At 32.9% G+C, this 26758-nt stretch overlaps 1 long non-coding RNA gene across 1 annotated transcript in view; it reads right to left on the bottom strand.

Moving 5' to 3' along the window:
* The window catches only part of LOC129951277 (uncharacterized), a 48659-nt gene that overhangs the window by 1108 nt on the left and 20793 nt on the right, over positions 1-26758 (bottom strand). The window lies entirely within an intron of this gene.

A 26758-nucleotide genomic window follows, 5' to 3' on the forward strand; every position in this document is an offset into this window, starting at 1 on the left:
ATTAAAACAATTAGTCCTCTCTCACTATAAGAGCACTCCGAAGTATTATCTTGTTTCCAACACAAAAGGGGGGAAAAAATAGTTCATCGATCAGAAGAAAAAGTCCTTGTACCTACCGAACCTATACACAGCCATTCTGATAGATGCGGATAAAGAAAGGTAGGTATACTAGTACCTCATAGTTTATATGGAACTTCGAAAATCAGCCTCATCTATATTGGACTCATAAAGTGCGCTCCTTCTCCTTGTAGTGTTGAGCGCTTTTCTTCTCCAATTAAAATTCACAATTTGCATAAACATGAATGTATCTAGTCCTTTACAAGGACAAAACACTGAACTAACGACTGATAACAAAAGATAGAGACACAGAGACCTTATGTACTTATATTTATTATAGATGTAGGTATACCTTCATATATTGATCCAATCATAGTGGAACAGATTAAAAAGAGTGTTGTAGCTTGTAGCCACTTTAGATTCTTTTTTGGAATTTCTTTCCGATTTTCCCTCATCTTTTTCGCTTTGGAAGAAACAAGTCCTAGGTACGGTACATATATAAAAAACCATATTCATCAGCGATCCAGCGCACTATCTTTTTTATACTCTTGTATAGGCAGATAGGTATAGCTGCCTTTACCTACTTCGACTATGATGACTACAAGCAACAACGAGACGCGACGAACGACGGGGACGACCTCCTCTTCATCTATTCTTTATACCCCGAGCAACGAACGACGACGACGACCCCCACCATTGCACTCTTGCCACTGTGAAGTGGGCATTTCAAGGAGTCCATTTAAGTGCTTCGAGAACGTTAGTCAATCGGATAAATACTTAAAAGCTTTTTAATTGAAATAAATCTTCAATAAAGCCCCATCATCATAATTGATTGCAATGTGCACGTTGCAGCTCAGCTTCTCTTCTACTATACTCGTACTCTCCTATACTACTGTTAATGGTGTCGCACTGTTATTTATGAAAAGATTTTCCTTAATGTGTTTTCATTCTCTTACCCTTTGTTTCAATCGTTTTCTTTTGTTTCTTATTATTTTTTTTTTTGAAATTTCTTCATAGATACATGGACTGTTTTACTTAACGGTATGTATGGTACTTTGTAGGTAGATATTTATTGTTAAAAAGATAATGATCTGAGTTTGTGAAGTTCTTGATGAAATTTCATGGTTAAATGAGGGGGCGGGGATGTAACTGTTAGTGATTACCTATAAATCAAAGAGACAATTCAAAGGAACTTCACTTTAAATAAAATTCGAAAAACAACAGGTGTAAGGATTCATCTTTTTTTACAATTAGGTTTGCTCTTAACCAACGTACGCCATTTCATTTAGATATTACAATTTCTTATATATATAAGACTTCGTAATACCAACATAATTATTTCTTCTGAAAAAACATTCTTTGGCTTTTGAAATCTGCTAAAACTATTGTTTTTTCTTAAGATATCTCAACAGCTTTGGGTTTGTTTTCATAGACAAATTTAGAAATATGCTTAACTTATGCAAAACATATTTTAGTACGTTCTATCAACATTTCATATTCTCCCATTCATCTTTTCCTTAAACGCTTCTGGACAGAGAGACGATGAAAGCAATTTACAAAACTGCTACCGAGGTTAAAAGGGATAGGGTCTACCCTACCAGCTTTTAACTATTTGAAGTATAAAGCTTTTTGAATATGAAATGTGTTACTTAGTATCACGTTGGTAATAAGGAGTTAAAAAACTGGGTTTCACTATTTTTTAATGGATTTCGAAAAGCATTCACGTTAAAAACAAGAAACTACAAAAACCCAAAATAGTAAACTTGATCGTACCCTCAGAAGCAAAGAGATATAAAATGTTGTTTTTTTTTTTAAATTAAGGAAATAATTCGATTTTAAAATTGTAAAAAATAAAATAATTTTGATCTATTACACTTAGTTTAGTTTATTAGTCAATAAAAAACTCTTACAGACTAGAAATAACAATTTTATAAATAAATGAGAAAAACAAGATTTAAATAAAAGCATATGAAATTTAAATTAACAAATAGCGATAATAAAAAGTTATTTAAATATTGAATTTACAGATACATATTATATATTATTCAATAAAAGAGATAAAATTTTATGTTTAAAAGTCTCTCTTGAGCAATTTTCAAAAAAATCTACGTTTTGACAAATTGAGTTTTCCGCCTTGATGCTACGAGATATTGGTTCATTATAACCATAATTTGTCCGATGAAATTGTACATAAAATAAAACAGTGGAACGAGTATATCTTGGGGGAATATGAAAACTAATTTTTTTTAACAGAAATGAGCATTCGATTCGAGATGTGAGAATGTCCCGAAAACATAATTGAAAAGAACTTCCTGCGAAGCTCGAGAGTATTAATCCCAATTAATAAACATCGACTACTGTAACTGGGCATTTCCAAATTCCAATTAAGTTTGGAGATAGCATACCTTACCTTGTAAACCTTTTTTGCACTTTTTCGATTATAACTACTGCCGTTAAATAATATGGGTTCCAAACCACAGAACAATACTCTAAGATCGACCTTACCATTGAGAAAAAAAGACTGCGTAACGTAAAAATGTCTGAAAATTTACGGGCATTTCTTTTTATGAACCCTAGCATAGAGTTTGATTTAGTAACTGAAAAGTCAATGTGCGATTTAAAAATTTATCACCCAGGATAACACCTAGATTTTTTTTTAATTGACTCGTTGCAGAGTTTCAGCGTGCAAACCGTAGCTAAAATGAATGATATCTTTTTTCCTGGAGCAGGAAAGAACTTGTCATTTCGATACGTTCGAATGCAGAGAATTTAATTCACACCATTGGGAGAGTCTAGAAAAATCATCTTGAAGAAGGATACAGTCTTGACAAGTATCTATTTTTCTATAAAGCTTTAAGTCATCAGCGTATAAAAGGCACTGAGAATTTGTAAAAATCTCAGAAATGTCATTAATAAATAAAAGGCATAATAGAGGGCCGATGTGGCAACCTTGCGGAACTCCTGAAGGAACATGAATATATTCTGAAAAAGAACTCTCAATTTTTACAATCTGCACTCGATCTGTTAAATAAGATTCTATCCACTTAAGGAGGTTCGAGTGAAATCCTAGACATCCAAGTTTATGAAGAAGAAGCTTGTGGCTTACTCTGTCAAAGGCTTTAGCAAAGTCCGTAAAGACAGTATCTGTTTGGAAGTTTTTCTCAAAGTTTGATAGAACATAATTGACAAAAATTGTAAGATTTGTTGAAGTAGACCTTCCTTTTATAAATCCATGTTGGTAAATTGATATATGCTCACGCACAACGAAGTATATATTGTCGGAAATAATTTTTTCGAAAAGCTTGGGTATAGTTGAGATCTTACAAATTGGTCTATAATTTTAAATATCTTGTTTGAAACCCGCTTTAAAGATAGGAGTTAGAAATGATACTTTCCATTCATTCATAAATAATCCACTTTGAAGAGAAATATTAAATAATATTGATAATGGTTCTGCTAGAGAAGCAGCTGCTTTTTTGAGCAGATTTGGTGATAATCCAATTAACTTCTGAGAGATAAACCACCCTTTTAACATGCAACATATGGGAACTTATATCAAGTTTGCATTGGTAAAAAATTAGAACTCGGTAGAGAAGTCTAAAAATGTGGGTCCCCCGATTTCGTACATCTGTCTAATTTTTCTTAATTTGGCTTATAATTATACAAAAAAATATGTTTGTAATTACACAAAAAGATGCACCTATATAAATGTTATTTTGTTTTTAAGTTTTCTCGAGGACTAATGAACCTATTTTAATAATTGTCTGCACCACATTTTATACAGTGTTAATATTATTTGATGATCAAAATTGTCGTTGATTTTATTTTTAATTTTTAAAAAAGTACTTTAAATTTTTTGTATGAAATTCAATATTTCAAAAACTTCATTTTCTTACGAAATTGAAATGGAAAACGTATATTAATAAGCTCTTAAAAACTGCATACCACTTTTCATCCCATCCCATCCCATCCCGTCTGTCGATTTGTTTTGCTTAAAAGGTTTGTAGATTTTCGTGTTTTGTTAAAAAAGTTGTCAGTTGAATTATTTTAATAAATCTAAAAATTACCAATAATATATTGCATATGATGAAACAGTTTCATTTCGAAATTTACCAATTTTTACCAATTTACGTAACATATTTTGAAAGTTTTTGTTTCTTAAATCAACAAACAAATTGGATGCACGAAATCAATTTGTAATCAATATTTTCTATAGTTAACTAGATATAGAGAACCAAACATCAATTTGTACCGTACTATTTTTTTGTAGATTTTAATTTTGTATGAAGAAACTGAATTTTGGATTTTTATAAAAATTTACTGAATGTCGAAAACGATATTTTCTGTGAGATAAAATAAGTTTTCAGCCAATATTTTTAAATTTTTGAAACGATATTTGAGTCGAAAATCAATGTTTAACAACTTTTATAGTAATGCTTTTTTTAGGTTTTATTTTTTTGTTAAAAAAACTGTCAATTCGACTTTTCTTATAATATTATTCTTTGGTGAACAAAATTGTTTTAGAGACAAAATCATTTTTTGTTCATAAATTTTCGAGTTGACAAATATTTTTACTCTCAGTTTTTTTTTTGAATTATAAAAAAAACGTTAATTGGGTTATTTCCAAAAATATACTTGTTTGGTATTACGTTACAGTATCTAATATGTAATTTAATTTAATTCACTAGCATTATCGGTTCATGAGATATTTTGGGTAAACCAGAATTTTCAATTGTTTTTTTAATTGATATGGTAAAAAAACCACTTACTAAATTTTTTTAAAAGCCCTTTCTGCATTATTAAACTTTTGGAACGTACTGACCTACGAACGTACGAACTTCCGCTCATACAATTTTTTTGAGAGTTTAAATCACATTTAAATCTTTGAAAACGGACGCATTTAGGCCAGTTTAATGGCCCATTGTGTTACCACATTAATCTTGAGGCTTCCTTCTAGGCTCAATGAAACCAGCTTGAGTCCCTTACTAAATGTGAGACGCTGATTATGGTTATATGATTAATTTCGTCTAGATCTTTATAGAAGAATTCTCCTAAGTAATTCTTGGGTTTTTGAACTAGAGCAGGGCAATTACAGAGAAGGTGAAGAACTGTTTTCTCATCTTCCTCGTTCATTCTGCTTCTGCAAAAGTCATTTGATAATACGCGTATACGATAATACGAGTGGCGTGCTTTATTATTAGACAGTGTCCGCTTATAACACCTATTATCGAGTTTATCGAGCAAAGGTTAAAATTAAAATGTTGTGCCATCTCCATTAGAGATGATCGACAGTTATGGACTGTTATAGAGTTTGTAGGAACAGAGACCAAAGATTTTATAGCGCCCTGACTATCTGAGAAAATACGGATATCAGATATTGATATCACGTTTTCTTTACGCCAGGATAAGACTTTTTTTATCGAAAAAAGTTCTACCTGGAACACGCTACAATTATTGGGAAGGCGGAATGAGAGACTTAATTTCAGTCGTTCAGAGTATACTCCTCCATCAACCTCTTCTTGTGTTTTTGAACCATATGTATAAAAATGGATTGACTCATCTTCCAGGAATGTCCTATTCTTCAAGAAAGATCTGGTATAGAAATCTGATAATTTCTGTCGAATTGCAGTATTTTCAATATCTTAATAGTAATGAGTATGGAAAATAACTTTTAAAAAATTAAAAAATGAAAAATAACAAATTTCTGAGTATAAAGTTCTCAAATTGGTATTTTTAAAGGAGGACAGCACTTTAGTGGCATGAATGTGCAAACGTATATTCAAATCTAGCTATAACTTTAGGTTCCTTTAAATCATGTTCATATTTCGTCGTTTATTTACTTTAATGTATTATGAAAGTAAAACTAAAAAAGTCAATTGTAGTTTTGCATTTAACGTTAGGCTAGGCGCACACATGCAACTTTTAGTTTCGAAACTATTTGGTTTCTAAACTAAGCACTATAGACTTATTTGAGAGAGAAACCATTCTGTCACCCATTCGAGCAACGTTTTAGTTTGTGTTTTGACATAAAATAGACGATCACATCGAATCGATTCTTAAGTTTGTGTCACAATGAATTATAAGGTAACTGCGCGGACATTCAACTAAATAGTTGAATAGTTTTCTGTTAGTGCAAGAGAGAAAAAAACTTAGTCAAGGTGAATATATGTTTCCCGTGTTTGCATTTGGGCGCCTAGCCTTACAGTTTTTATATTGCTAACCTTATTTTGTTTCTAAAAAAAGTGACTTGAATTTTTTATTTTTAGACGTCACATTTTCTCACTCACAAAATTAGACCCTAATTGATACTGAACAAATATTTTCATTTTATTGAAGAAATATTTTTAAATTAAAAATGAAAATTTGTTTTCTTAAGAAAATTGAACAATTGAAAATGTGACAAGATATAAAATTTATTTAATAGCAGTTTAACTTCTTCTTAAACAAAAAAATTAAATGCTAAACGAAGTTTTTATTTTAAGTCCTAACCGGTAACAGGTGATGAGGTAAACAAAAGAAAGCCTTTTCTTAAATCTACAAAAAAAAATAGAAATCAAAATTTGGAATGAGGTACTTCCTGTAAAACAACTTGTTTCTTAGAATATACTTTGAATTCATGTCCTTAAAACTTATTTATTTCAGCAAGGAACACCCTGTATTTCCCATCCTTTTTCCATTATACTTTTTAAACATTTTACAGAACATATAATATCGTTAATTATATTTATGATTGTTTACAAAATTGTACTTGTTTGAGATATGTACGCACATTAATTCTAATTGAAATAGTAAGTAAGTAGTCCGTACCGTACCTATGTATGTAAAGTACATTGCACAGCGATTCTCAATGCTTATTGAACCATAAGGTTGAATCTCAAATCCAGGATGAGCCTGATTAATCGAAATGTTCCTGACCCATCGTCGCGTCGCTCGTCCTTTTCATCGACTGTTCGTTCGTTAGTTGAAAGTAAACTATATATAGAATTAATTAGACGCATGTTATTCACCATTCACCCAAAGTAGTATGAGTAAAATATCTCCTGCTATATATTGAACACCAAGATCTGAAATAGAACACCAAACATCTCCCCAAAATCACCCACACTCCTTACCCTCATTAACATCATCGTTCCTATGTTCTGTAGCTGAGGAATCCTAGATTGGTGGCTTTTTGTGTTGTGCCTCGTTGTTGTTGTTGCTATATTGGTATCACAAACAAACGCTTAACTAACAGTTGACGGTTGCACCCTTTTCATCAGGGGTTTAGAAGAAGTATAGCGATGGTGGTGGTGGTGGTGGCAGTGGCATGCTTGGCGATGTTTGTGTTTATGTTTGTCTGTATGTAGAATTGCGCTGTATTTTGCAAATTGAATGTAAGGCAGTTGATATGGAACACAATGGCTAATTAAAGCGAATGTTATACACAATTAATTAAGCTAATTAGTAGAGAACCCATAGTCATAGCGAGTCTCATACAAAATACAATGCTCCCCCGCAAAAAAAGTCAGGGATGGAAAATATTAAATTTTCAAATTTGCTTAAAACTGGTATAAGATCGTACCGAAATTGTATGAAAAAGGAAATAAATAATAATTGGTTTAATTCGTAGGTAATTAAGGGTGTCCAAAGTCCCCCAAAATCCTGCTATGGGTTTTTCTACATGCATTTAAAGAAGGTGCAAGTGTTATGGAAAGGGGGTTTCAAGTAACTCAACATTCTATCAAAATACACTTTAAAATTTTGTTAAGTTAAGAAGCTTGTAATATGTGTTAAATTTATTGAGAAAAAGAGAGGGCGTTTTTTAAGATCGACACTAACTCCGAGATTTTAGAAACATAATACATAAAATGTTCAAAAATGCATTCAGGGTGAAAAGTGGCACACATTTTATTTTGCGCTTAAATATAAACACAATCGTATCGAAATCGATACAATTGTAACGAATTTTCCATCCCTGATTATAGAAGTAGGTACACTGCCGCCGTATATCGTATACGAATACATTTTCTTTTTCGTGTTGCATTTGTGTGTGTGATCTAAAATTTCCATTGAAATACACATAAGTAGGTATATGTGGATTGGATTGCATTAGAGGAAATAGGCATTGCGTGCATGTTAAATGGCATGCCGTGCTATAAGAGCTTATAAGCAGATATACATATAACTGCAGGTATAGCCTCTTGTTCGAACTAATTGAATGACGATGCTTAGGGTTGCGTTTTTTTTGTTTTTGTTTTAATTCTGCAATTAAACTGCATGCAAACAGTTTTGTATTGCATTATGCATGCAGATAGAAATGAAATGAAATTTATTAGTGGTATACGCCTCAGCACATCAACACTTTTTTAATATATCTAAATTTGATCATTAAAATACTACGTTGTAAGATTACAGTGAAGTCTCTTAAGCAGAGAACCTGCACGCTTCTTTAGTTAAAAAAAGTTCTTCTTAGTTGTGGGCAAAAGAAAGAATAATTTTGACTATATGGCGTCTCTAGATCCAGAAACGTAATCAGTTCTTCGGCGAAAAATTTAATACTTGTAGATGTAACAAAGCAAGATTTTAAGTTTATTTAATAGCAATTGAGACTACTGAAATTCACTTAATATGGGTCTTACATAAACTAAGGTGCTAAAAGTTTAGGGAACTTCGACCTCTCAAAGTCCCTCACCTCGCGGAGAATTGCTGGACGCATATGTAAAAATGGTAAGTTTGTAAAAAGCTTCAATTACGAATTACATATCTTAACACAATTTTACATTGAAATTGTCTTAAAAAGTCCTTTGTATAGCACATTCTTTTTAAAACAACATCAGCGTAGCGGAATATAAGGGATGATTTTTTAGCTATTATCTTTTTGGCAACATCGGTTTAAACAGCTGACGCACGTTTCGTGTTTTGTTTCATTGTCAGTCAAAGATCTTCAGTTTTGATCATTTTACAATAAACTGTCTTACAAACGAACATCGCTTGCAAAATGTTATATTTTATTGTCAAAATACGTGTTAAGAAAGTTTATTGTGCGCTTCTTCCATTTTATGGTTAGTTTAATCGACACACTGATGAGGCTATTCGGGTTATTGTGACCAAATTTACATTGTTGGACATTAAACCACCAACACTTTTACATAAAGTGCGGACTGAAGAAAATATCGCAGTTATATCGGCCAGAGTTAATGATGACCATCAATTATCGATTCGTCACCGTTTGCAGCAATTAGGCCTCTGTCCTTTCAAAATACAGCTGGTGCAAGAATTGAAGCCGAGCGACCTACTGCAACGTAAAATTTTTGGTGAATGGGCTTTTGGAAAGTTAGCAGAAGATCCACTTTTTTACCGAAAAATTGTGTCCAGCGACCAAGCTCATTTTTGGCTCAATTTGGTACGTACATAAGCAGAATAGTCGATTTTGGAGTGAACATCAGCAAGAAGCATTGCAAGAGCTACCAATGCATCCAGAGAAAGGCATAGTTTGGTGCGATTTATGGGCTGGTGGCATCATTGGACCGTACTTCTTCAAAGATGATGCAAATCGTAACGTAACTGTGAATGGTGAGCGGTGCCGCGAGATGATATCAAACTTTTTTTTTTGCCCAAAATGTAAGAGTTTGACTTGCATGACATGTTTCAACAAGACTGTGCCACGTGCCACGTAGCACCCGCAACAATGGACTTATTGAGAGGCGAGTTCGGTGAACATTTTATATCACGTTTGGAACCAGTCAATTGACCACCCAGATCGTGCGATTTAACGCCTTTAGACTATTGTTTGTGAGGCTATGTTAAAGTTCAAGTCTATACAGACAAGCCAGCTTCTATTGACGAATAAGAAGAGAAAATTGAAGCATTTATTCGTGAGATACCTTTAGGAATGTTGGAAAGAGTATGAAATAATTGGACTTAACGGATGTACCATTTGAGGCGCAGTCAAGGTCAGCAATTGCATGAAATAATCTTTAAACATTAAATTATATGGACAGTACTATCGAATCAAATAAAGATTTCATGCATTTTTCTGAATTTAATGTGTTATTTTTAACTTTTGTATAGCTTTTAAAAAATCACCCTTTAAAATAAACACTGAAGAAATGACATGGAACAGGAAATGCGAAAATTTGATATTGTAAATTATAGATGACATGAACTTGATGATCGCAATAGGTGAAGACATTTATTTTTACATCGATGATTTTGATAAAGGCTGGGAATGAACGATAAGGAATAAGTTGATTATAGTTTAACTTGCCTTCATGATAGAACTTATCTTACTAAATACATAAACTCGGGCTTGAATATAAATAAAGGGTATATTAATAGGGACTTCTGAAATTTGACATTTGATTTGGCTGTCATTCATTTAGTCTGTTTTGCCTTATTGCCGGGATAAAGCGTTGAACAATATAATTCTTTCAAAATTTAGTTTGCTTCATAAGATTTAAAGTGTGGTGGGAAAATATTAGCCTCCTGATTAATATTATGGTAAACGGTCAACCGATATTAGACGAAACACAAGATTAGTTAAAGTCTGCAGAAGTATCCAGGTCAGTCAATTTCACGTCGATCACAAGACCTTTTTCTTTCTCTTATCACAAACCACAAATGTGCTAGTTCATGTCCATGACTTGGGCTTGCGCCCACATAATTTCCACTAACAGAAAGAAGAACGAAGTGTTTTCGTTGAAAAGCATCTCGAACTGTTTGGAAACTGAACTTAACTTTCATCTGAAATATCATATTTAGTTTTGACGAAAATGTATGGATGAACAATTCCGTAAATAAAATGACGTTTTCGAGGTTATATCAATTGACGTAAGATTCAAAAGCATCCAATACTTCCCAAAGTTACTGTTTGGGCTGGTGGAATCACCGGAATCTTAAAATTGGTATAAAGTTTTATTTTAAAAATTCATGTTATTAAAAATAAAAGGATACACTTTTCAACAATGCACTGTTGAAAATCACTACAAAAACAGTTAAAACTTTTCAGTCAGTTCAAACGTGATGTCTTTCCATTTACAATGAAATTAACATCTATCGGTTTCTCTTACAAAATAGGTGATTTTTTTACTGTATTCTACGACTTCAAAGATTTGCATTTTGTCAGAAATATAACTAAAATTGTTCCTTCCAATTTTTCAATTTTTGTAAAAAACTTGAAGAATAAAGTTTTCAGGATTCGATATTTCAATTATTGTCTATCGCACAATTTAATTAGGAGTAAAAGGAATACGAAAATCATTTGACTTATGGGTGTAGAAATCAAGCTTACTGAGAAAAAATTTAAGAAATATTTTCTGGGCAAATATCAAAATGAAACTTTTAATCCGTAAAAAATGATAAATCAAGCCCAAAATTTCCTCAATATTTCTCAGCAAAAACTAAGATTTCTGGTAAATAATTTTATTCCTTAAACTGAGTGAGATCACTGAGATCGAATTTTTTCTGTTTTCAACTGATCAGTTCAGAAATATGAGATTTTGATAATATTTTTCATGTTTTTCTAACTGCTATTTTAGTTCTTAACTATTATCATTAAGTGGTATCAAATGAATACCCAAGCTCACACATAATTGGACAAAGGTTTTAAAATATTCCCTGAATCAATATCGTATTTAATAAAATTAATTCAAGTCTCGACAAACTTCGTTAGATCAACATTTTCTATATTCCCCTATATTATATACCTTGAAACAAAAGAATAAAACCTGTATTTTCGAAGAAAAGAAGCTTCCCTTTTAGTATAGATTTTATAAAGAAAATCAAAAGGAAGTTTTCATTGGGCCTCTCCCTGTTCAACGTCATTTCAGCATAAACTTATAAGCATAACTCGCGCTTCATATAAAGGAAGTATTCCCGTCAACGAAAAATTTCATACAATAAGAAAAAAAAAATTATGCCACACAAGTGGGCAAGGAAGGGGAGAACAAGGACGAGATTGAGAATGAGAAGTAAACTCAAGTAGACGGATTCATTGAAGTAGTCCAGTGAAGATCAACGCTGTACACTTCACTCGCACTGGTTAAGCTTGAGCATAAAAGGGACGCAAATTTTGTTGGACCAGCACCAGCACCCTTACCCTTACCCAACAAGCGCGAGGCAAGTCGAAGCCAGGGTATACTAAGTATAGCAATAGCACGACAATTTCCCTCAATGACTCTTAGTCAACAGGAGAGACCATGTTTTAATTAATATCTTGTATCAAGTTTTAATTAACTCGCCTTCTGGTGTTTCGTGTGATGATAGAGGCAAAAAAAACAACTCCCTCTACCCCATCATGGAAGATATTCCTATACATCACCGAAGAGCCACCCCCCGAAAAACCACCCCCACCCCAAACCTACATTAAGGCGCAAGGTAATCCCTTTCACTTGGGCTGTATCCCTGTATCTGTATATAATGCCAAGCCAGCGAGTCTTCACTTGCCCCTTCGTCGTTGTCGTTGTAGTCATCGTCGTCGAAAAGTTGTTTCGCTGGGTTTTGCTTTTGTTCCCATCGCGTTGTGTCACTAATTATATTACAAGGAGGTGCGCCGAAGCAGGCGGGGTATCGTCGTCGTTCACGTTGTCGTATAGTACACAGGATGTTTTATTTGTGAGTTTGCATAATGCGCACCCAGAGCCAGAGTGACAAAGTCTCTGGGACGAGCGAGTGAGCGACGCTACCCGACGCAAAGCCGATGAAGACGACGACGAAGAGAAATCGCTCTATAACAAGGACTCAGTTTCAGGATATTTGAAAAGATACTCGTACTACTACTATACTCCAGTTCTACTTCTACTCTCTTGTATCTTGTATCTTGTACCCACTGCGTTTTAGCTTATGATACTTTTATTTGGCGTCACTGAATCCGCTTTTGTCACACAGACGGTGCTTTAAATAATTGGATATGTTGTTGGAGGAATGGAATGGTGACTGACATCGCCTTCACTTATATTCGAAGTTCGATGGAACATGGAAGGAGGATGTTCCACACAGATCGTGTATACGGTGTGGTGTACAGAGTGTACGTGGGTAGATATAATTATTTAGCGCATCACCCGGCGACAACAACGAACGCACGGTTATAGAAGAGAGGAGAGGATACCTAGAAGGAAGGATATTTTCCTTTTTGGATGCTAATTGAAAGCTTTTAAAATTGTTTTGTTGTTTGATGCAATTTGAATACAAAATTAATGGGATTGGTTCAACAAAAAAAAAAAAACAAAATTGAAAATCTTATTAGTGTCATTATAAAAAGGGGAAGAATTGTACTTTTCTATGTATTAACTCTATTTTTCGGAATTACTAAAAGCTCAGGGCCCCTATCGAGTAAGACCAAACGATCGCTCTATAAAATAATACCATAGAACACGGATAAGGCCTCACCTTAAGCACTTATGTTTTCAGGCAGTTATAAAAAACATTAAAGAAAATTGAAAAAGGAAATAATTTTGGTTTTCAAAAACAAATGATAATTTTGCGGGTTATTCATTTAACTGGGTTTTAATGTAGTCAATTTTGCAATAGCTTTCTCGATAATTTTTTCTTAATAGAAATGTGGTAAACGCAATATTCAAAACCCCTCTCAATATCAAATATTGCCTTGTACAATTCCACCCAAATTTTTGGAACACTTTTTCAAAGGGTATCGCGAGAATTCTTCTTATTTTGAATATAAAACTGATGTCATATTTTCAATAATATTTTGATTTTGAATTAGTAAGAACTCATTTCATATAACATTCCACTAATGTGCAAATACTATTCTTGATGTATTGACAAGTATTTGAAAGCTTTTTTTCACAGACTATTCAAACTTGCTCAGACAATACATTCTTGGTATTTTTCTAAATTTCCACTTCGTGAATGAAGATTCTATGATTGTTTTCAAGCGGAATTTGTTTAGCTTACAGAAAGTTGAAAAATTTGTCTTTCTTGAATATTTATTTTACTACTTTTGAAGTAGATTATTAAAATAATGCATTAAATTTTTTTAATCCAATTTAATTCTTACCGAATTTCGCTTGGCGATGGAGTTCGTATGGGGAATCCACTCGCTCAAAAAAAGGATATTGTCAATTTGTGTAAGAGAATTTGAAGGAATCTAATGGTAGATCAAAATCATTGTAAAATAGGTCACAAGGGATCAATCATAGATCAATGTGTATGAGAACGAAACTAAATAGTGAGGACGTTTCAGATGAACCAAAATCAACAATATTTGTTCGTAATCGAAGCTGATGGATGAATAAAAAGTCACTTTGGAATTGTATACATGTACTTTTTTAAATGTGCACAGCAAAGAAATAAGAGACATATTGTCAATATTTATTATCAAAACCTGAACTCTAAGAAATCAGTTAAAAGAGATGATCAGTCCAAAAATCTTTATATACATATTTTTCTAAATGAATTTCATCTCTCTGATAGAAGTCCATCCTGTATGCACTAAACTTGTGTTAAATATTATTCATATTTTCAAAACATGTTGCAAAGTCCAGTAGAGACATCGACTTCAAATAAATCAAATGCAGAAAAGACTTAAAAAAAAACTGAGTGGGTATTTTTTTTACCATAGAAATTAAAAAAAAAGAGGCTGGGATGCGACCCACACTTTCCATCCCGTCTATCGATTTGTCTTTGTTAAAAGTTTGTAGGTTTTCGACTTTTGCTAAAAAAGTTGTCAATTGAATTGTTTTAAAAAATTTAAAAACTACCAAAAATATTTTGCATATAATGAAATAGTTTGATTTCAAAATCCTTTCTAAACGAGATTCGAAGTCAATGTCTTCTATAATTCACAAGATTTCGAGAACCGAACATAAATTTTTACCAATTTTGAGTTCTATTTTTTGTAGATTTTATTTTGTATGAAAAAACTGAGTGCTAAATTTGTATGAAATGTCGAAAACAATATTTTTATAATTTGAAATTAATTTTGAAAAGATATTTGAGTGGAAAATAAATTTTTACGAACTTTTATTAATTTGTTTAGGTTTTTATTTTTTGTAAAAAAAACTTTCAATTCGATTTTTTTAAAACATCATCAAAATACTTTCTAAAAATCTGTTATTTCGACTCTAGGGACGTTTAACAAGACCCATTGCACTAACTTTCTATGGGAAGTTAAAAATGTATCAGTTCATTTTGAATGGGGATTACTGTCGATATGTTTAGTCTTAAAAAAAATCTGCTTGAAACCTTTATTTCCAAGTTTGAACTCATTCGACTCAATGGTTTGGGCTATAAGGGCGAGCCCAGATAAACGGACCCACTTTTTTTGATTTATCTACCATCGTATAAAAATTTAAAAAAATATAAAATCTCAAGTCCTACAATTTTTACGAATGGAATATTTATAGTTTCTGTAGTTCGCAAGTAAAAATGCGTATGCTGTTTACGCAATTGAGAGAAATGCAAGGTTTTATTATAGTGATTTTTGCAATAGCCTTTTCTATCATGTTTGCGTATAGATCAATATACGATAAGCAATAGTTAAAACGTCTGTCAACATAATATTATAGGTATGACATTATAGAAATTTTCGGACGGTTTTGAAAGTGTATCGCAAAAACTTGATTGTTCTAACTATTTTTAATTTTTTACGGATTTTATGTTTTTATATGATTGATTTCGAATTAGTAAGAAAGGCATAGACTTTCATAGGAGAAAAAAGCAATATTTTGTTTTAAAAAGGGGAACCCTGTGGACCTTAAAATGGGACGTGTACTCCAATTGCTTCAACATAAATTCGATACGTTGTATTGCGCTGTACGAGTCATTCTCTATGTTAACTAATACAAGTTCAAACAAAGTTAGAATTTTTCATATAACGTTTCAAGAACGTTTGAAAATGTTTTTTCATGTGGTAATATTTGAAAGTGCTTTTCTCACGGACTCCTGAAACAATTTGAATGCAGTGACTGCTGTTTTTTAAATATCCAGTGCCACTAAAATAATACATTCTATGCATTTTTTGACTTTTTGACTGTTACTCAATTTGTTTTTCTAACGAGCTCAATTTAATTTATTACGGAAAGTTGAAAACTTTTTCTTAACTTTTCAACGATTTTTATATCCTAACTAATTTAGTTCTGCATGCCTTACGCTCAGCTACGAAGTTCGAAGAGATTGTTTACATTCAGGTGTTGTTCCAGAATCAACAGATGCAATGCAAGATGTTCACATGGGAAAGCTGAAGAATGAGGCTACAAACTTTACTTGGAAGATCCACATATTTTAACGATAGCTGGGATATTACTGTAAGAAAATGTTTAAGGAATTTGTTGGTAGATCAAAGTCTGTGCATTGTAAAATAGGTCATACGTGCAGATCATTAGGAACATGAAACTTTCAAGTTGAATCAATTTCTACAAAAATGGTTTGTTCTTGAAGCCCTTCGAAAAAAAATGTTTCTGCAAAAAATAAAATAAAGGAAATTTTAACATTGATAATCATGAAATCTTTAATCATAAGAAATCTGTTGAAAGGGTTGAATTTTTAAGAATAAAACATTTAATTTTTGACTCATCTGTTGCACAGACCCTTTTTATTCTTGTTGTTAGTAAAATAATCAAATATGAAAATGGTTTTTGGCTACAGAAAAAGCTATTGATGCCTTGGGGAACAAAAACAGTTAAACCATTTAAAATAAAATGAACGCTAAATAGGCGGAATCGAAACAGTTTTCACCACTGCGGGCAAGAAATACGGCGGCTATGTTTACAAAATCAAACGTCTTTATTTATTCTTCTTAATAAATTTATTTTAAAAGTAGCCCACCAACTATATCGCACTTGTGACAACTATTATTCCTTTTTTCAAATAATGTAGCAAAACTCTATTCCAGTATCTTCTTCAATTACTTCTTTGGATTGAATTCTTTGTCTTCTATTGATTAAAAACAGTCTCGAATTTTTGAAAAAATTATCACCAATAACGAGATTACGAATCGAGCTTTCATTTTTCCTTCATCAGTTCAATAACAATTGTTTCACTGATCTTTTCTATTTTTAAACAAAATTTGAAACGTCTTAGAAGATCGACGGTTTGGAGCACTAATTCTTTGATTTTGTTGAAATCCAGCGCATAAGATCCTATTGTACCACACAGAAATTATAAACATTATTTAGTAAAAGTTATTAGCACTTAAACGTGTCTGGAATCTGTGAGACCACGTAAGGTAATAGGTTAAGGTTTTGTATGTTTCGAAGTTTTTAATTCAAGTGAAAAGACTGAAAACACACCATATTGTAATAAATATCTAAGGATTGATATTCATTCAAAGCCCCTGCCATTTGAACATCTTTGCTTATGAATCTTCTGTGTCATTCTTTTTAGTGTGTGTAAAATCATTAGCCTAATAACTATAATAAACCCTATAAAATCCATTGCATATGCTTTGAGTCGTCATATGTAACTGACAGAGGGGCTTCTTAATTAGAATCACATGCTTTTCTGAAAAGCGATGCATAAAGAAAGTAGCACAAGTTGACTTTTCTTTCAGATGCTCGTAGATGGTTGATTCTAGAAGTCGCCCTCTTACTTCTAATATTCTCATATTCAACTTTCTATCAATAAAAATTATCTTCTAAAATCTAAACGGACTTGTTTTATGAAAACAAACAATAAGTTCGTACCTACACTACATACATACATACGTTTATGTATAGTCGCGTATAATTAGTTTTTAGTTCAAACAAAAATCTTCACCCTATTTTTCTTAACCCACTTTAAGCAAATAAACCCTTTTCAATTTTTCCACTCCACTCATATCATTGTCAAAAAAAAATACGAAAAACAAAAACAAAAACGAAAAAAAAACACCACTAACAACGGCGACACATCACTATCAAGATGCTGTGCGAGATTCGACGCGACGACAAAACGTCCGACCGCGTTGACGATGAGGATGAGAAGGACGACGCGACGACGAGCGACAAGGAGGACGTCGTCGTTGGGTGGGCATCAGGCACTATAAGCACCATTACCAGTACCAGCAGCAAGCATCACCATCAGGGACGACTATAGGACGAAGGGAAAACGCGATGATGATGAAGATGAAGAGAAGGAGGCTAATTAAAATTTAATTAAACAAATAAAGTGCTATCGCACAAAAAGCAGATAAATTAATGAAAATTTTAATTGCATTTTTGCTGCCGTAAGGGAAATCCATTTGTGCTCTCCAACTTTTGGTGAGCGAGTGTATAAGCTATAAGCAGGAGGGGATGTGTAGGTACACATTCATACAGACGAATATAAAATATACACACAAGCCGAAGGACTATGCGATATTATAGTAACTTAGTCCTCGGATATACATACATATATGAACAACATTCACATACATTTAGTTTATAGGTTCATATGTGGGACGACGATGTAGACGACGACAACGTGGGAGACGTAATGGCATCCGAAAAACTTGATGACGATGTTTACGAAACCAACAGCAGCGGTATGTTGAGCTGCGATTATGTCCTTAAACTGATGGCAATATAGCTGACATCTAATTCAAAAAGCGCTCCCTTATTATGGTCAACACGAGATGCAATTACAAAAGTGGGTGTAAGTATATTTGGTGGGTTATACAGCATCCGCAAGGGGGACCCAACCAAACCAGGAAGGCTAAGAGGACCACTCGGAACCAAATTCAATTTACAAGGCGTCTTCTTCGTCTTCATCGTCGGTCGGTCGACTTAAACGACGACAATGGAAGGAGGCGTCGTAGCTGTAGTCGTTCACTGGGCTGTTGTATTGTTTTCCAGGACTATCAGAGGCTAAGTTTTTGCTTCCATTGTTTCTTTTTTCTTCTTTAACAATTTTTACGTTTTTCTCGTTCATCTTTTCTGGAGTTGGAAAGGGGCGGGGGATGGTTGTTTAAAATGTTCTTTCATTACGCACCCCCTTGAGAAAAAAAAAGTCAGCAGCCCCAACAGCACTAGGGGTAACAATATAAAGCAATAAATAACCCGCGAAATTTAATTAAAAAACCTTTTTCCATTATAAGTAAAGTTTGCATCACATCATGTTGTTTATACAAAAACACGGATAGCGCTGTAGGAAGCGATGGGAACGGCCGACAGGACGCAGCGTGGTGCGACTCGGCTGGGCTTTATACCCTGGCCTGGCCGTCCGGCCGGCCGGCGGCGCGTTACGAGGAGGCCAGAGAACGAGAAGTGATGGACATAGTGAGCCACATTCGAAATGATAAGGGAAGCAAAGGCAGACAGTGATGATCAAGGATGGCGCCTAGCCTGACCGACTATACAACGCCAATATAATTTTCCCGTATATTCCACCAAAATTTGGAATGAGAGGGAGTTTGAGGACATATCAAAGTGGACAAACTAGGTGATGCATACATGAACCTCGCCCAGTTCCATATTCGTTTAAAAATGAAAATCGGCCTGGACTGGGCTTGGATGCGTCCAGCAGCGCATACAGATCCATGGTACAGGTCCAGGTCCAGGCACAGTCACAAAAACCGAGTGAGTGAGGGTATCATCTCTCGTGTCATTTGATTGATGTATGTCAGTTAAATAATTTAATTACATGGGAACCAGATGTTTGTTGGAGGCAGATCGGCCATATCTTTCATACCAGCTAGACTATGGGTCTAGGGGTTGGTGATGGTCCGCATATATTTTTTTCTCAGTCTTTTCATTTCACTTTATATTGCTTTAATTATTTAAGCGGTTAAAGATATGTATGTATGTAGTGTAGGTGTGTGTAGGTGTGCTGTCGTTTTTCTTTGATATTTTGATTAAAATTAATTTAAAATCAGAAGAATGTTACGATTATGTATGTTTCTGTTGAATTTGCAAAATGTTGTTTTTTGAAAAGTTTTATTGTACGAAAAAAAAACACTTTAATTGTTTTTAAAAGTAAAATCTGTTTTTTAATATGTATATATGTTTACTGCAGAATAGAGGATTGGCTTCGAATATTCTTTGAACGTTATAATTATGACATATTTTTGGGTCTTTTGACGCTTTTTTGAAAGAATCAAAGAGGAATTTGAGTTCCTGCCCTATGTTACATTTTAATGTATTCATTGTAAAATTATTAAGAACATTTTAATTAATGGCAGGATGTGTATAAGCCAAAAGGATTTTCTGAAAAATTGACTGGCCCAAAATATCTCATCAATCATTTACATCGGCTTTAAAATCACTGATTGCATTATGAAGAGTTTGTTTGTTTGAACGTGCTGATCTCAGGAATCACTGGTTCAATTTGAAAAATTAGACAGCCCATTTAATGGCATCACATTACGAGCGGGCACCAATAAATGTTTCAAAATCGTGTATTGCATTCCTTTGAGAACTTCCACTGCATGTGCTGCAGAAACGGAATAAGTTTTGCTAAAATAATGAATGACAATTTTTTTTTTCATTTTAATTGTTCTAAAAAAAGTTCCACGACAGTATACAGTGCCGTTCGAAAAATGTTGGTCAAACTTTTTTTTCGAATTTTGTCAAATGTGTTGAAAAGACAACATATTTTTGAATGAGGTTTTGTTTTATCATGCGGTTTAAATCATTTTTTGATACAATTCGAATTTTGAGATTTTTCCAAAATGGACATGGAAGCAAAAAGTGATAATGGCGAAACATGAGGTTTTTAGGTACCTGCCTCATTTTAAGGATTAAAGAAAAATATTTTATTCAGAAACACGTTGTATCTAATTAGTAATTGTACCTCCTTTTGCTTTTATCACGGCTGCATACCGGCGAGACATTGAATGAGATAGGGTTTTCCATGTGGATGCAGGTATCGTGTTCCAGGTTTATGTAAGTAGTTTTTTAATTCATCAACTGACTCTGGGCGCTTCTTCGCAACCTCAAGTGTCTTTATAGATTAAATATTCTCAATTAGATTGAGATCTGGACTGTATCGAGGCTAAATTTGTACATCGATATCATTTTCTTCGAAGTACTTTTTAACCTTAGAAAAAAAATCATTACCATGACTCGAAGGTAAACTTTTGGATTGACTTTGGATTCTAGAAAACTCATTCTACCTTTTCCATCTATAGAGAAGTACCCATATATTATCACATCTTCAGTTTTGGGGGGCATCCACAAAATTGAATCAGAACGCATTCTTTCTTTTGGTTTTACTCGGATCCTTCCATCTCTAACATAAGGCTTAAATTTTGATTCCAATTGAGTCCAATTAAGGTTCTCCTAAGCCCAAAACAATGGTTTTTCTTCGACTCATTTTTAGAAAATCCGTGTTCAGTACCGGCTTAAGTGCTTTTAGTCCAGCTTTCACAAGGCTTTTTCTCACTGAGCTTGATGAAATTACTTTGCCTGCAGCTCGACACAGATCTTTTTTAAGGCCCACCAAAATCCTTAATCGATGCTGAAGACTGTACAACACCAAAAAACTATCTTCCCCTGGGGTCGTCGTTTTTGGCTTCCCTGAGCCTTTTTTCCTGGTAGTAGTCCCGGTCTTATAATTTTTTTAAATTCAATGCCACAGTTTGTTGAGCAATATTCAGTCTATTAGAAATTTAATGGTTGTCAAATTGCGACGTGACAGACACCAAATATTGGCTTTATGTTCCGAATTGATATTTCCTATTTTTGTTCCCACAAAATCACTTCAGTTTGGTAATGGACTACTATCACGAGCCAAATGCACCTCTTATTATTAATAACATCTACTTTTATACATTATTTGAATGACATGTTGCTGCCTAGTGCAACAAAAAAAAACCATAGCGTTCCTAAATTTCAAGAACTGGTCTCGAAAAGAGTAGTAAAATGTTTGACCAACATTTTTCGAACAGCACTGTATGTCTATCTTTTAAAGTTGGTCGTTGGTTGGTAAAGTCACTATATACTTGTTTATGCTAACCAATTTTGTTCTAAAAAAAAAAAACAAATCATGCGAGCGCCGCGGAGCAAAGCTGTACTAGATAAATAAAATTTAAGGAACTTATTGACTTCTAAACCTCGTCTATTCCTGTATACAAATAATTTCATTAATGGAAGGAGACTTTGCAACCATGAAAAACATAACTTACGACACAGACACGAGATCTCATGAGAAATATCACATATTGTTTTGAATGGCAAAAGAAAGGTTTAAACGAGTTTCCAACTTATTATCCTAGGTTTAGCCCCTTTTTTCGTTATTTAACTGTTAACTTGAAAACATTTGAAGTTATAAATAAATGGCTCTTTGAAAAGAAAAAACAACTTTATCCTCAAACATCCTCGTTAGATCAGTCGTTTTTAAAATTATTAAGTTTTAAAAAAAAATAAACTAAATGGTACAAAAGTCCGTTGGGAACTAGAGCCTAGTGAATTACAACCCTCAACCATTTCCGTATGCGAGTAATGTCAGGGATAAAGGGGACCTACAGTTTTAATCCAAATCTAAGCTTGTAATTTAAAAAAATACTTTTTATGACGAGAATTACTCTTGGAGGATTTGTCAATTCCTTGCAAAAGGCCAGTACCCGTGAAAATAAAAACTTAAGATGGCACAGGCAGGAATTGAACAGAAGACTTCTCCCATGACAGTCCTTCACACTACCCATCACTCCACCGGTATTTATTCCCTACAAATATACGTTTTGCATTTAAATTTTGTATACAATTCGGCACCTTTTTGAAAGATTGAAATTTGAAAAAATTCAGTGTTTTTAAAAACCCCAACAAAAAAATGTATTTTAGATGTTTGTTTGATTGAAAAAGGCAAGTTAAGAAAAAAGATTTTAGATTTCTTATTTTGGACAACTGATCTTTCAGAACTGCTTTTAATGATTGGAAATCAGATTAAAATTTTGTACCGGATTAACTCAATTTGAAGTACCACAATTTTATAAGAGAAATATTTTCCAACTGGTAATTTTAAAAACCTTGTTTGACCAACACTATGACAAAGGAAATTAAAATTTGTCTGAAAATTGGTCCCTGTTGAATAGCTTAAAAAAACAAAAGTTCTTAAAGTTGATACAGTTTAACGTGTTAAACTTAAGTCAAAGTGACAATAAGTTTCATTCCCTCAGATTAGATATTTATAAATCAAAATTCCAAATGAACAATTTATCAATGTTGAATTGAATTGATTCTGAGTAGTCATTTGAAATGTCACTTCTGCTGTACACTGCGGGACAAGAGGGAGGTTGATGTAAGGTATGCACAGCCATTCTCATAAGGATCAACAAATCTGACCTCTCACATTGTACCCATAATTACTTATAAAAGCTTTTAATATTAGTTTTGACAACAATACAACAAATTCCTTTTGTTTTCAACTGTCACTGTCAACATCATTAACATCGTCATCATCATCGTCATGATCATCATAATCTTCATCCATATGATTTTATTGTGTACATATGGACAAAGTGTATAGGTACCTGGAAAGTGCAACCTATATAGAAACTTCTATTAGAACTCTATCCAACTGCAACTAATACTGTACCCTATTAGGGACTTCGTCAAATCTCCACCACATCCATATTCCCCATATTCCATCTCCATCTCCATCCTTGAAAGCTTTAACACTGCATGAGGAATAACGTCTATACGTCTAGTAGTCTATAGATACTTACATTTATACAAAGTATAACATTTTCATCCGCCCACATTCGGAAACTAACTAAATAACAAGATGTCATTCGGATGCTAAAACCGGATGTCACTCGGGAGAAGGACAACAGCCGAGCACTATAACCCAAGTCCACCCCCATTCCCTCCGGTAAATCATATAGAAACGCTAACGTATTCGTATAAGGGTAGGTTAGGTTCATGTCCTGTATACGTTCGAGAACGAGATTCCATTCTGGATATACCCCGCTTGTAGAAGGTGGTATAATAACTGAGGCAACAAGGAACGAGGAACAAGGCACACAGCATCAGGACATCAGAGCAAGCATATACTATACCATACCATCATCAGCCATGTGCCAGACCAAAGCAAATGCAGAAAATAGCAAATTGACATGGACGAGAAGCTTGGGCTGAGCTTGTGGTCAATTAGGTGCAAAATGTGGCATGTCTAATAAAAATGGAAAAGTTATGCATTCATAAACTGCCATCTAATTGCTTGTTAGAGAGTTCTGATGGATCCGTTTTTCAACTAGAGAACTCTAGCAATTAAATTTGTTGCTACTGGTGGTTGCCTTTCCTAGAAACCTACCAACCTAGCTACCCTTCATATAAATATAACATGGCCTTATGATATGGACCTGGAAGTTTCAAAAACCTAAAGAGTGAAAGAGAGGCATAATGAATATGAGACAAGAGGATTGCAATCTATATAATACGAGTAGTTTTCTATTTATTTTATATATTCTATAAATTTATATCATGTGAAAAATATTTGATAAAATCAAATCATATCTATACATCCACAAACATATAGATACATATACTATATACCGAGTTTTTACTAATTTCATTGTGCATATAAAATAATGACTTCATACATAACTAATATTTCTATGCCTAAACGAACCTACAAATTCATTGATATAACTCAAATGTACGTTCATATCTAGATACAAGTATAAGGAAAATGTCATGCAAAATATTTTAATTGAATTCAAATAAATTTTTGTAACATGAAAGTCCTAAAAATTATAGATACGTATTTGGGTTGGTTATAGGTGCAACATACTCGTGCATAACAAATAAATAATATAGAAAAACCTATGAACTATACAATCAGATTTAGTTTGGAAAATAAGTCGTTAGAAAAATCTGTTTTGTATTTTGTTTTTTAATTTAAAAACGAACTAGGAATGTATTTTTTTATTTTAACGAGTTAAGGTTTTATAATATTTGATAATATTAAAGCAAAAACAAATATATGTGCAATCAATTATTTTCTTTAACAATACGTAAAGGTTGTTAGGTGAAAAAGAGTTTGAAAAAACTAAAGTGGTGAACTAATTAAATGTTTTCCAATAAGAGGTTTCATTGTGTTATTATTTAACATTTGGTATTGTAAAACATACACAAAAAATAAAAATTGGACCGAAATTTTGCAGTTCGCTGTCTTGCAAGCAGGGTTTTCCTACTGTGATATTTTGAAGGGTAATTCACCCAAGGGCCGATCCAGACTTTAAATCAGGGGGGGGTCACACTCCTAACATATAGACGCGTTTTTACTCACCGCTTTAAAATATTCTTTAATGTTCTGTAAATGAGTCTCACAAAATTTAAATAATATAATTTGCATCTTAAACTTAAACTTACACGATTCAAGTGATATAGTGCACAACTTAAGTTATAAAATTATTTTAGACCACTGTTGTCCACCAAACTATGGTCTAACTTTTTAATTTGGACGACTCCCTACACGTGGAACGTGGAACTATTTCAAGATTCCAACAGTTTTCTAAATATGCCATATATAAGATCCAGAAAACAATAGATTAGAGGGTGCATTTCATGCAGAAATGTAAGAAATTGTTTTGAAACGTAGAGTTTTTGATAAATAATACACACTTTTCTTGTTTTCATTTCTATTGATGAGAAGAACGCTACCAAAAACTTAAAAATTCAAAAAAGGACAGAGGATCTGATATGAAGAATTGTCATGCTTTTTTTGAAGTAGTTTTTTCGAATTTAATTTTTGGAAGTCTATTATTACTATCGCTATTAGTCTGCTTACTTGTAGATGCTAAAAACTATTTTGATCTTAAAGGAGTTAACAAAACTTAAAAATTGTAGAAAAATTTTTTGTTCTTGAATTTAAGGATATAGGTTCATTCAAGTACATAATTTCTCTTAAAATTAAATAAAAACAAATTAAGGTCAACAAATAACTTGGGTACAAACTTCTGTAAAACACTAACCAATTACATGTTTCAGTATCTCTTTTCATTTCAAATCTCAAGAGATTCAAAGCATTTATATCAATAGATGTGAAACATTCAGTATGTTTTTCACTTAGCCATTAGTTGAACAAATGTGTCACTTTTGTTGCTTTTGGTACATTTATATTATAAAAATTCATATTTAAATCTCAGTTCAAGACCATTCAAAGCACATTCACATCAAAAAGTGGAATTATTTAATTTTTTAAGATCTTAAAAGTTTTTGTATTCAACAGAAAATCAATTTTAAAAGAAATAAAAGGCACAACTTGGTCGCTAGAACTTACTAATTTCTTCCGAAAACTCTGTTTTAAAATATTTATTATATTTTAAAATTTAAAAATGTATCCGCAAAATAAGTTTTTCTTAAAAATTTAAATGCCATTTTATTTTCCGAAAAACCTAGAATAACATATTTTTTGTTTTGGAAAATCAATAGAGCGTTTTTTTTATTAAATTGATTTTTGTATAATATGAAATTTTTAAATTTTGTCTTAAAAATATTTTTGGTATGCAGTTTTTCAGTGTAATTTTCGAGTTTGAACTTAACTTAAGACACAAGGCTTTGAGATGTCGGTGCCAGTACAGACAGACGGACGGAGTCGAAGGACATCCTTTTTTCGACTTTTCTACCATCGTAATTTAATGTTTGATTAAGAGCTCGAGTTCAAAATTTGTTACGAATTACGAATTTTTTAGACGAAAGCGAGTTTCAGTAATTTTCCTATTCAGAGTTTCTTTATAAGAACCGAAGTCCAGTCCTCAGTTAGAATTAATACTTTTAGCAAACAAAGTTTAGGAAAGTAAAATACTAATTTCATTTTCCTATATACAAAATAACTTATTACAATTATTATGGGAGTCAAATACACTAAC

Source organism: Eupeodes corollae, chromosome 3 (genome assembly GCF_945859685.1).
Source record: "Eupeodes corollae chromosome 3, idEupCoro1.1, whole genome shotgun sequence".
Taxonomy (NCBI): Eukaryota; Metazoa; Arthropoda; class Insecta; order Diptera; family Syrphidae; genus Eupeodes; species Eupeodes corollae.